The following is a 12,500-nucleotide window of genomic DNA, read 5'->3' as shown; positions in this document are numbered from 1 at the left end:
ACAGATAGACATACAGATTAGAAGAAAGAGGGCTAAATAGAGAGAAGGATCCAAGATGACTCCCCCCCAAACCCCCTCTCCCTATCCCCCTTTCCTTCTGCCTCTTCCCATACCAACGCCTTCCCTTTCCCTCTCCTCCGTCTCCTTCTATTCCCTCTTCCTCCCTTTACTCCGTCTCCCTTTATTCCCTCTCCTCTTTCTCCCTCTATTCATTTTCACTTTATCCCCTCTCCTCCCTCTCCCTCTCCCGTCTCACCGCCCCTCTCTTCCAGAGTTCTCCGTCCGCAGGTGACCCCTCCTGTACCCCCCTCTCCTACGCCCACAGCTCCTCCCTTCTTCTGCTACCCATCCCTGGCCCTGCTCTCTCTTACCCATACTCATACCCCTTACCTCCGGTCATCCCTCCCTTCGGTACTTCTCCCTCCCCTCCCCACTTCTACCAGCCGCCCCTCCCTCCTCCGGCCGTGCCTCCCTTCAACACTCCCCCCTTCCCTCCCCTCCCTCCACTGCTACTCCCTCACCTATCAGCCACCCCTCCCTCCTCCGGCCGTGCATCCTTTCAACACTCCCCCTCCCCTCCCCTCCCCTCCCTTCCGTTCTTTCATCTGCCACGAACATATGTTTCTGATGAAGATCTGAACGAAGCGGTCAACCACCTCTGGCACCTATTCCTCTTCTTTCTTCCCTTTCTCTACTTTTGTGGCAACGAACACTGCCCTCCTGTCCCCTCCTCCTGCCACCCACCATTCCCGTCCCCTCCTTCCATTCTTCACCCCCCTCCTCCCTCCGCTTCGCTCCCTCCCCTCCTCTAACCCCTCCCTTTTCCTTCTCCCGTCACATATACATGTGTGTGTGTGTCCTCCACCTCCTCTTTCACTTCTCCTTCTCCACCTCCTCTTTTCCTTCTCCTCCTCCTCCACCATCTCCTCTTTTCCTTCTACTTTACCTCTTCTTTCCTTCCTCCAATTCCCCTTTCCCTTTTCCTTCTCTTCCACCACCTCCTCTTTCCTCCCCCCCCCTTTCTACTCCCTTTTCTTTTCCTCCTCCTCCTTTTTTCCCTTCTTCTCCCTTCCTCCTCCTCTTCTCCTTGGTTTCTTATGGTTTCCTCTCCTGCTGTTTTGCAAACGCAGAGAGTGACGCAAGGGGTCCTTGGGAGGGAGGGGAGGGAGGTGGGGGTTGGGGGGGTTAGATCAGCTTGGCAGGGGGGGGGGATGCAAAGGCACGTAACCTCAGCGAGTCTTCAGATGGTTCCTCCTCAGTACCGGTGCCGAGGCTGCCAGCACCGGATAGGAATGGCCCGCTGCATAAAGGTGAGTCCTGCGAGGCTGAAGGGCGAAGGGGATCGTCTCCTGCTTTTGGTCTAGATTCCTAGAAGAAAGCTGTTTCGTTTGCTTTTTTTTTTTTTTTTAATAACCTTATTCATTGCAGCCGATGCTTGGTTTGCTCAAAATGCACATAGCACATAAAGCCCAAATTCTCTGTTTTGACTATTTTAGGAGATGATCCCCTTGATTTTTGAGTAGGACGGGAAGATGCAGGTAGATCACCTTGTCTCGCCGTTCTTTCACTCGTTTATATTCCACAAATGCGATATCCTGGCACTGTTTGTTTACAGAAATGGCATCGCCTATGGCAGTGAGGCAGCATTCCGCCTTCTTTCGACACACTTATCAATAATTTTAGCCGTATATTAATTTGAAACACGAAAAAAACGCTTCATACTTATATCGGTGTATGGCAGCAAAACCAAACAAAAAAAATGTACAAAATCACGATCTTTTTAGCAAAGGCTAATCGATTTTTCTTCGCCAGAACCAAACATTTATTCAATAAACAGAAACCGTACAACATTATATTCTTCATTATAGAATATATAGATGCTTCATCATCGTGTGTGTGTGTGTGCGTTGGCGTTTCTATAAGGAGATGCATCCACATTCCAACAGCTTAGCGAAAAATACGTTTGCTTATTTCAACTATTACTAAATAGATGGTTCCAAGGAGGATGAATAGCAAAAGCCTAAGAACCGACTCCCATTGCGTGTGTTGTATGATATATGATATCAAGAAAAGAAGAGAAAAAAAATATGAAATAAGGTAGATGAAATTATCAAATCATCTTGCTCTCTACTTTTATTTGTCATCTATGCTATAATCATTTTCCTTCTTTTGTCAATACACGTTTACAGTATATGCGTATGTGTAGGTAAAATTGGCATACATGTCCTATATGACAAAATCTAACTCATATGCTCTCTCGATATGAACGTTAACTAATAAAGTACTTGATATTTTTTTATTTCGTCAGATCCAAACGCGAACTCAAATATGCTTAGTTTTAATCATTTTAGAATGCAAAGCCGTGACAGGCTTATAGCGAAAGAACTGCAGTTGCGTCTATCTTGAAAAAATGGCCGCTTTTTGCCGTCTCGTTTCACATCGCGTTTCCCACGTCATTATGACGTCATAGACCATATTTTCTTTCGCATTTATCATACATCAGCATTGGCCGCGAAATGGATATTCAGGAATTTATGAATATTCATTGGCATAAAAAATATATATAAAATATGCCATTACTTATTTTGTAGATAGTGCCTGTAAACAAACTAACATTTCACACATTTTTAAGATAGCGTATCAAAAATCTGATCTTTATGCTAAATCATCTACACCTACGCGTAAACTGTACTACATTGCATTGGCAAATAGAAGGAAAAAATACATAAATGACAAATAACAGTAGAAATAGAAAGCAAGATATGTTTTTATTTTTTTTATTATTTATTTTCTTTTTGGAATCGGTTATTGGATTTTTTCGATTCCCCTCCTTGGAACACCCAGCGAGTAGTTGTTTGAGTTGAAACAAACAAACGTGCATTTTCTGGCTCAGTTGTTCGAATATGGATGCGACTCTTCAAAGAAACGCCAAGAATTATGGCACAATAATAGCTGACTATACATACTTTTTCGTAACATCAAGGATGACTTCGTATTGCCATAGACGCTGCACACATATATATATTTATGTATATATATATATATATATATATATATATATATATATATATATATATATATATAACAAATATAATTCACGATAAATGCATATGTGAAATGAACAAGGAACTAAAGCACCCGTAATGGAGCCACTGACATCAATACTAATTCGACAGTTGATTTGTATTATACGATGAGAAAATTACCAATTTCATATAAATTTTATATTTTAAAAGATACAGTACATTCAACAACTATTGGGTATATATATCTGAACCGGCTGTAGGCACAGTGAGTGACGTCATAGTGAGTGACGTCACAGATTGCTGACTGGCACAGCAAGTATTCCGCTGCCTGGCGCGAGGGGTGTGGTGAAACTACCACATCACCACAGACGATGTCACTTTCAGCGATCACCTCCCCGTGATACTTACACTCTCCACAAACCCCATCATGGTACCTACACCTCCCCGAGAGATCCTTAAACATGCAAGCTGGGAAGGGTTCAAACAAGCACTCGAACACACCACACACTCCAGACCTCGAGGGGCAACCCACACACACCATAGACCACCGCCTTAACCCGTGAGGCAAACTTTCCCAAAACAGCATTCAAAACACTCGTACACTACAAAGAAACACATCGTCTAAAAACGCTCACAATACAATACAGACACCTTCGGGAATTCGCTGAAACACAGGGATGGAACAAAGAACTACGCTCTCGATAAGAGAAATGAAAAGACCAACTGACCAACGAAACAAAACATGAGTAACCAACACTGAGAAACACTCACACGAGAACTATGCGATCTTTTATCCCTTATTATTATCAGAATAATAATGGTATTGAATGAAAACATTATTGATGCTTCGAGTTTATTAATCATATGCAATTTCTATTATTGTTACTTTAGAAAACGAAATAACAAAACAAAAAGTAACATCACAAACACTGACGCTCGTGAATAACGCGTGCGAAAGCGCCCGACATACACACACCCACACACACTTTATTAATATCCAATAAAAATAAATCTTAAAATCAGACAAAAATCAGACAATATCTTATACACGTAAAGTTCCGTCTTATCTTTTCTTAGTAATGTCCTATCTATTCACTTGTCGATGTGCGTAACTCCATCGCGCGGGTAGACGGGGGATCACTCCGCTCTCGTCAATCTCCCGGCGTCAGCGGAGGCTGCGGCCCGCTGCTACTATCTCTCCGCTCGCCGAGTCCGGGCGAAAAACCCCGCGCCTCCTGCCGGTGCTGCGGGCGATGGTGTCGAGGTCGAGCCGCGCCCGAGGTCCTTGAGAGAGAGAGGCCATAACGTTGACACACCTCGACACTGAGATAATTATTTGATTTCTTTATAATTAGACATGCCACTAGGATTATTATTTTTCTTTTCACAACAGCGTCCCCTTACCGAGGCTTTTGATTGTAATGTACGGCGTCGAAGGCGAGGGATTCCACAGGTAGCCCTCGCAGGTGAGCGGTGTGCTTGTCAGGCCAGGAGTCTCGCCACTCGACCTGGCAAGGGCGCGTTCTCATAGGCCTACACTGGGGTTGCCTCTTCTTTGTTTGTTTCTTTTGTCTCGTATTATTCCCGTTTACACATTTTATTTTATTTTGCTATTGTTTCTCGCGTTCATTCATTTTACCTCACCTCATATCGTTACACGAATTGTTCTTTGCATTTATTTCTCTCTTCTTTTTCTCGTATTTTCGCACATTTTGCGTATCACATTAACCTTTCCTTTTAATGTACATTGTATCATATCATAGAATCCATGTAGCAATGGAGCCCGAGCGACTTCATACATACATACAAAGAAGTATTCAGTGATGCATCTGATATTCATTAATTTCCGATAGTCGGACCAGTCGTCCATACTCATTAGCCTCGTTTACGCTACTTTATATTGTTTTTATCCTTTATATAACTTGTTGCCCTTTCATATATATACATACATACATGCATACATACATACATACATATATATATATATATATATATATATATATACATATATATATATATATATATATATATATATATATATATATATATATATATATATATATATACACACACACACACACACACACACACACATATACATGTATGTATGTATGCATGTATATAGCTATATCTATCTATCTATCTATATACGTGTGTGTATATTTATGTATGCACAAATGTGTATATATATATACATATTCATACACACACACACGCACACATGTGTGAGTGTGTGTATACATACGTGCATGCGCTGGCATGATCCATACACGCAAGCGCCCCTGCGCCGCCGTTCTCTTCTAGTTCCGTATTGCACAGGTTTGTTTGTCTGCAAGTATGTCCCTTCCTTCCGCGGGAGGGCGGTCGTCTAAGGAAGAGGCAGTGTGAAGAAATCATCGCCGTCCTGGAGGAGGAGGGCGACCCCGAGGAGCGCTCACTGCTCCTCGACATCGTTGCTTAATCAGCGCAACAGTTTCGACCAAATAAGTGTGCGTGTAAACTGCATACAAACACACACACACACACGCACGCGTGTGTTTAATTATGTAGGTGTATTTCTGCATATAAATTATTTCTTCATATCTTTGTAAGTGCATTTGTGTATCTGTATTTGTGTGTGAATTTGTGTGTGTATTCCTGTACCTCTGCAATTATGTCGTATTTCTAAAACTATTTGTGTGTGTTTATCTGTATGTGTGGCTGTATGTCTGTAGCTGTATGTGCTTACGTATTTTTCTCCGTATTTGTGCTTTCTGCCTGTGCATTTCTGCATTTATGTATCTGTATTTTTCGGTGAATTTCTGTAGCTGTGCTTTCTGCGTCTGTATATCTGCATCTGTGCTTTATGTGTATTCTTGTTTGTGTATTTCTGCATATTTGTCATGTGTATGTATTTATATGTATCTTTGTGTCAGTATATTTCTGCATCTGCGTTTTGTATTTGTGTATTTTATTTGTGTTTGTGTATCTCTACATCAGTGTCTGTATTTCCTCATCTATGTGTATTTCTGCATCAGTGCCTGTCTATACCGTGTGTTTTTGCATCTGTGTATTTGCATATCTGCATCTAGACGCCTCATATTTCATATTTTTCAGGCTTTGGAAGCAATGCTAACGCGCGGACCGGCGGAACTCATCGGTACAGCCGAAGGCCTGGCTGTCCGCCTGTCGACGTCAATGTCTCAGCTAACGAAGGCGAGAGGAGGAGGCGCCGCCGTCGCCAGGGGAAGAAACCCCGGCGCTTCCCTTAATCCAAGAAAGGGAGAGGGACCAAACATTTGGGAGCAGGACGTAGAGGGTGTGAGCGAACCCATGGCAGGGTCCTCAACAATGGTAAGGCTACACATGGCTGAAATATATACACACATAAAGACACACAAACGCACACACAAAGCCATATAATATATATATGTAGTATGAAGAGGTAGATAAATACGGCCGTGAAGAATCTCATCTTTATTGATTTAGCAGACGTTTCGAAGGATTACATGCCTTCATTATCAATGCTGTAATTAACCAGATAGAAGGGTCATTAGACTATGTAAAAATATGAAGGCGTTCTGGTTTTACAAAAACGTAACAGAATAAACAATATTAACGGAAAAATATATACAAAAAATATATGAACACAATAGAAAAATATATAAAACATATTAAGAGACGTAAAATCAATGTTAAACTAACCAAAAAAAGGAGGTGTTTATGGAGATGAGCAGTCTAGTGGGTAAACAAGGGGGTCGCTGTGGTTAAGTTGTTTAGCTCTGGTTGCATCTTTTGTATCAGGAGGGATTCTGAGGTGATGAGGTCTAGGCGGGAGGAGTGAGATGACAAAATACTAAAATCTGTGGTAGAAAAAGGGTGTGAGTGTAACTGGGAATGCTCTCTTATTGCCGAGAAGGATGGTTTGCTCAGCGGGAGGCCAGTCCTGAAAGACTTGCCTTTATGTTCGGAGATGCGGTGACATAGCCATCGTGAGGTGGATCCCACGTACCTAGCTTGACAGCTAGGACAGGTAAATAAATATACCACATTAGAACATAAGTCAGAGCTGTGATTTAAAGGATGTTTTAAGAACTTAGCTATTGTGTTGTTGTTACTAAAGACAAAGGTAAATTTAATCTGGGGGTAATTCATTTGCAAGAGCGTTTTTAACCGTTTTCTGATTTCAAAGCTTAGATCACCCATGTAGGGTAGTTTAACATATCTATGGTCTCTTTTAACCGTGGAGACAATTTGTTGATTGGTGAATTTCTTACACAGAAAGGTTTTAGTAATTTTATCACACAACTGTAATGGGTACCCATTAGTAATAAAAAAGTTTTTCAGAAATAACAGTTCATTATGGAAGGCATTCCAGGTGCTACATAGATTGTAGGCTCTAGTTATAAGAGTTTTCACACTATTGATTTTGTAAATATACGGGATGTAACTGAGAAAATGTAGGCCGAGGCCAGTGAAAGTGGGTTTACGGTAAATGCTAGTTTGGAAGATACCATTGTTGTTAGTGATCATAGTATCTAAAAATGGCAATTGCTTGTCCATTTGCAATTCACAGGTGAATTTGATGCTGGGGTGTTTGGCATTTAGGTAATCTAGAAAAAGATTAATGTGTGAAGGGTGCTTAAAGAGCAGGAAAGTGTCGTCGATGTACCGACGATAATGTAGGGGTTTGAATTCAGGCGGGCAGTTATCTAGCCAGCTTTTCTCGTGGTGACATAGAAATGCATTAGCATAGGAGGGGCCAAGTGGAGAGCCCATAGCTACGCCATCTGTTTGTGCATATAGGCAGTCGTTAAACGTAAAAACTGAATGATGGGCAGTGATTTCCAATAACTTTTTGAAGGTAATCGTATCCAAACCATATTTGTCAAGATAAGTATTGTCCAGGTTGTTAGTTATCAACTCCGTGGTCTCTTGTAGAGGCACGTTTGTGAATAACGACTCGACATCAAAACTCGCCATAGTGACGGGTTGTTGGAAGTTCAGAGACGTGATTTCTTTAACAAAGGATGTGGAATTACCAATAGTATATTGATTGGATGTTAAAGGGGAGATGATGGGAACAAGAAATTTTGCGGTGTTGTAATTGAAAGTGCCAATCGAGGAAATGATAGGCCTTAAAGGGATATTAGGTTTATGAACTTTGGGTAGTCCATAAAGAACACCAGGTCTGGATCCAGAAGTCATAAGAGAGTTGTAGGTGTTTATGTTAATGGATGCTTTGATAGTACGAAGAAGTCTATTTAGTTTGTCTTCTAAATATAACAAATGGGTGGACATTTTTGTCGTGATTTGTTTGAATTTTGTTTTGTCACTGAGAATATCCATTAACTTTTGTTCATAAACACATTAGTTTAAAATAACCACTCCTCGTCCCTTGTCTGGTTTAGTAATTACAATGGTATTGTCATTCTTAAGGGTTTGAAGTGGTGACAGGAGAACATCGGAGTCAAAACCTAGTCTCCTCTGTTGAGATAATTTTTTAAAGGAGTTGTTGGCTATAGTTGTGATGTTGTTAGTAACATTGTTGAAGTTGTTGTTGTAGATGTCACAATTCTTTAAGTAAGCACAAAGCTTTTCAAAGTACAGGTAAAATCTGTGAAATACAAACTTAGCATCCATTAACATAAACACCTACAACTCTCTTATGACTTCTGGATCCAGACCTGGTGTTCTTTATGGACTACCCAAAGTTCATAAACCTAATATCCCTTTAAGGCCTATAATTTCCTCGATTGGCACTTTCAATTACAACACCGCAAAATTTCTTGTTCCCATCATCTCCCCTTTAACATCCAATCAATATACTATTGGTAATTCCACATCCTTTGTTAAAGAAATCACGTCTCTGAACTTCCAACAACCCGTCACTATGGCGAGTTTTGATGTCGAGTCGTTATTCACAAACGTGCCTCTACAAGAGACCACGGAGTTGATAACTAACAACCTGGACAATACTTATCTTGACAAATATGGTTTGGATACGATTACCTTCAAAAAGTTATTGGAAATCACTGCCCATCATTCAGTTTTTACGTTTAACGACTGCCTATATGCACAAACAGATGGCGTAGCTATGGGCTCTCCACTTGGCCCCTCCTATGCTAATGCATTTCTATGTCACCACGAGAAAAGCTGGCTAGATAACTGCCCGCCTGAATTCAAACCCCTATATTATCGTCGGTACATCGACGACACTTTCCTGCTCTTTAAGCACCCTTCACACATTAATCTTTTTCTAGATTACCTAAATGCCAAACACCCCAGCATCAAATTCACCTGTGAATTGCAAATGGACAAGCAATTGCCATTTTTAGATACTATGATCACTAACAACAATGGTATCTTCCAAACTAGCATTTACCGTAAACCCACTTTCACTGGCCTCGGCCTACATTTTCTCAGTTACATCCCGTATATTTACAAAATCAATAGTGTGAAAACTCTTATAACTAGAGCCTACAATCTATGTAGCACCTGGAATGCCTTCCATAATGAACTGTTATTTCTGAAAAACTTTTTTATTACTAATGGGTACCCATTACAGTTGTGTGATAAAATTACTAAAACCTTTCTGTGTAAGAAATTCACCAATCAACAAATTGTCTCCACGGTTAAAAGAGACCATAGATATGTTAAACTACCCTACATGGGTGATCTAAGCTTTGAAATCAGAAAACGGTTAAAAACGCTCTTGCAAATGAATTACCCCCAGATTAAATTTACCTTTGTCTTTAGTAACAACAACACAATAGCTAAGTTCTTAAAACATCCTTTAAATCGCAGCTCTGACTTATGTTCTAATGTGGTATACTTATTTACCTGTCCTAGCTGTCAAGCTAGGTACGTGGGATCCACCTCACGATGGCTATGTCACCGCATCTCCGAACATAAAGGCAAGTCTTTCAGGACTGGCCTCCCGCTGAGCAAACCATCCTTCTCGGCAATAAGAGAGCATTCCCAGTTACACTCACACCCTTTTTCTACCACAGATTTTAGTATTTTGTCATCTCACTCCTCCCGCCTAGACCTCATCACCTCAGAATCCCTCCTGATACAAAAGATGCAACCAGAGCTAAACAACTTAACCACAGCGACCCCCTTGTTTACCCACTAGACTGCTCATCTCCATAAACACCTCCTTTTTTTGGTTAGTTTAACATTGATTTTACGTCTCTTAATATGTTTTATATATTTTTCTATTGTGTTCATATATTTTTTGTATATATTTTTCCGTTAATATTGTTTATTCTGTTACGTTTTTGTAAAACCAGAACGCCTTCATATTTTTACATAGTCTAATGACCCTTCTATCTGGTTAATTACAGCATTGATAATGAAGGCATGTAATCCTTCGAAACGTCTGCTAAATCAATAAAGATGAGATTCTTCACGGCCGTATTTAAGTACCTCTTCATACTAACGATTCGCCGCCTTACTGGCAAACCCATTACGGAATATATATATGTATACATACATCGTATACATACGTATATATATATATATATATATATATATATATATATATATATATATATATGTTTATATATATATATGTATATATATGTTTATATATATATATATATATATATATATATATATATGTATATATATATTTATATATATATGTATATATATATTTATATATATATATATATATATATATATATATATATGTTTATATATATATATATATATGTTTATATATATATATTTATATATACATATATATATATATATATTTACATACCTATGTACATATACACATTATTTTGTGTTCTTTCTCGTTTTGTCGACATCTTTTGATGCCACATATCTGGATTATTTTTTTTCATTTATTTATTTTCATCCTTGAGCAACCCAACAGGTGTTACAATCCAGCAGTAGAAAAAGAAGAAGAAACAACGACAAAAAGCACACATAAACATTTTTATTAACTTACAGAGCCAAGGAGAGAGAGAGAGAGGGAGAGCGAGGAAAGAGGAAGGCAAAGACGGCGGCGGATCAGGAGCCAGGGACAGCGAGGGAATTTGGCGGGGATTCCTTTCCGTCCGGGCTACGTGTAAGTACACACGCATAAACACACACACACACACACACACACACACACACACACACACACACACACACACACACACACATATATATATATATATATATATATATATATATATATATATATATATATGTGTGTGTGTGTGTGTGTGTGTATGTATATATATAGATAGATAGGTATATAGATGTATATATATATATATACATATATATATATATATTATATATATATATATATATATATATATATATATATATATATATATATATATATATATATATATATAGTATATGTATGTGTGGTAATGAAAATTGTTACTGCAGGGACCATATTGTATTCAGCTGTATTGTTATCAGTTCCCATTTCTTTGAAAAAAAAAGTTCAAAACAAGATAGTATACCTCCATATTGTTTTGCAATCTATACATCATTTGTGCATGTGCGAAAGTAAAGTTTTCAGTTTTAGGTTTTCTTGCTACTCTGAGAAGGCTAGTGGGGTGTCTAAGTTTCGCGGAAACAATTTAGAGAACATCAATGGAATTAATTTAATATACCCCCCCCAAAAAAAAAAAAAAAAAAATGGCTCTCAATATGATGCGTGTGCATACTCACTTTTCGTATTTCTTCTTTCAGAGTAGTCGGATGGAGTCGTGTCCTGCGGAGAAGGAGGCGGCAGTCTCTTCCTTATATTACCTAACATTATATTTCAACAAACAAGTTGTGAAGCCTCCGGACCTCCCTTCTATCACCCCTCCGCCTTTCTTTTTCCCCCTACCCTCCTCCGCTCTCTTCAACTCCCTCAATTTTTGTTTGTATGCATCTTACACGCAAACTTGCTTGGTCGAGGCTGTTTCGTTGGTTAAGAAACGATGTCGAGGAGCAGTGAGCGCTCCTCGGGGTCGCCCTCCTCTTCTAGGACGGCAATAATTTCTTCTTTATGCTGCCTTTTCCTTAGCCGAACGCCCTCCCGCGGAAGGAAGGGACATACTTGCAGACAAGCAAACCTGTGCAATACGGAACTAGAAGAGAACGGCGGCGCAGGGGCGCATGCGTGCTCTTCTTCCTCTCTCTCTCCATCACTCTCCCTTGCTCCTCCTCCTCCTCTCTCTCTCTCCCCGTTATATAGACCTTGTTTGGCTGTACCGATGAGCTCCGCCGTGCCGAGCGTGAACATCGCTTCTAAAGCCTGAAAAATGCAAGATATAAGGCTTCTACACGCAATATGCAAATACACATATATGGCAGATATGTGCCATTAAAAGAAGTCGACGAAACTCAGGAAAGAACATGAAAAACGTATATATGTACATAGGCATGTATATATATATATATATATATATATATATATATATATATATATATATATATATATATATATATATATATATATATATATATTTCTGTTGAGGACCCTGCCAT

The 12,500-nt window shown here is 39.5% G+C and overlaps 3 long non-coding RNA genes across 3 annotated transcripts in view; 2 read left to right on the top strand and 1 right to left on the bottom strand.

Moving 5' to 3' along the window:
* The first annotated feature begins 1,266 nt into the window (after positions 1–1,266).
* The window catches only part of LOC138860613 (uncharacterized), an 11,780-nt gene continuing 546 nt past the window's right edge, over positions 1,267–12,500 (top strand). Inside the window, exons 1-5 of the long non-coding RNA XR_011398354.1 lie at positions 1,267–1,310; positions 5,346–5,576; positions 6,123–6,359; positions 10,971–11,088; positions 11,715–12,500. The exon at positions 11,715–12,500 is cut by the window's right edge and continues 546 nt beyond it. This is a non-coding gene — a long non-coding RNA (uncharacterized lncRNA). The remainder of the gene's footprint in view (positions 1,311–5,345; positions 5,577–6,122; positions 6,360–10,970; positions 11,089–11,714) is intronic.
* Positions 6,468–7,124, bottom strand: LOC138860636 (uncharacterized). Its single transcript, XR_011398369.1, has 2 exons — positions 6,711–7,124; positions 6,468–6,532 (listed from the first exon to the last, which is right to left on the bottom strand). It is a non-coding gene; the product is annotated as an uncharacterized lncRNA (long non-coding RNA).
* On the top strand, positions 9,730–10,419 carry LOC138860626 (uncharacterized). The gene is made up of 2 exons (XR_011398362.1): positions 9,730–10,176; positions 10,355–10,419. It is a non-coding gene; the product is annotated as an uncharacterized lncRNA (long non-coding RNA).

Source organism: Penaeus vannamei, chromosome 42 (genome assembly GCF_042767895.1).
Source record: "Penaeus vannamei isolate JL-2024 chromosome 42, ASM4276789v1, whole genome shotgun sequence".
In the NCBI taxonomy this organism is placed as follows: Eukaryota; Metazoa; Arthropoda; class Malacostraca; order Decapoda; family Penaeidae; genus Penaeus; species Penaeus vannamei.
This window is presented reverse-complemented; position numbering and strand designations above follow the sequence as displayed.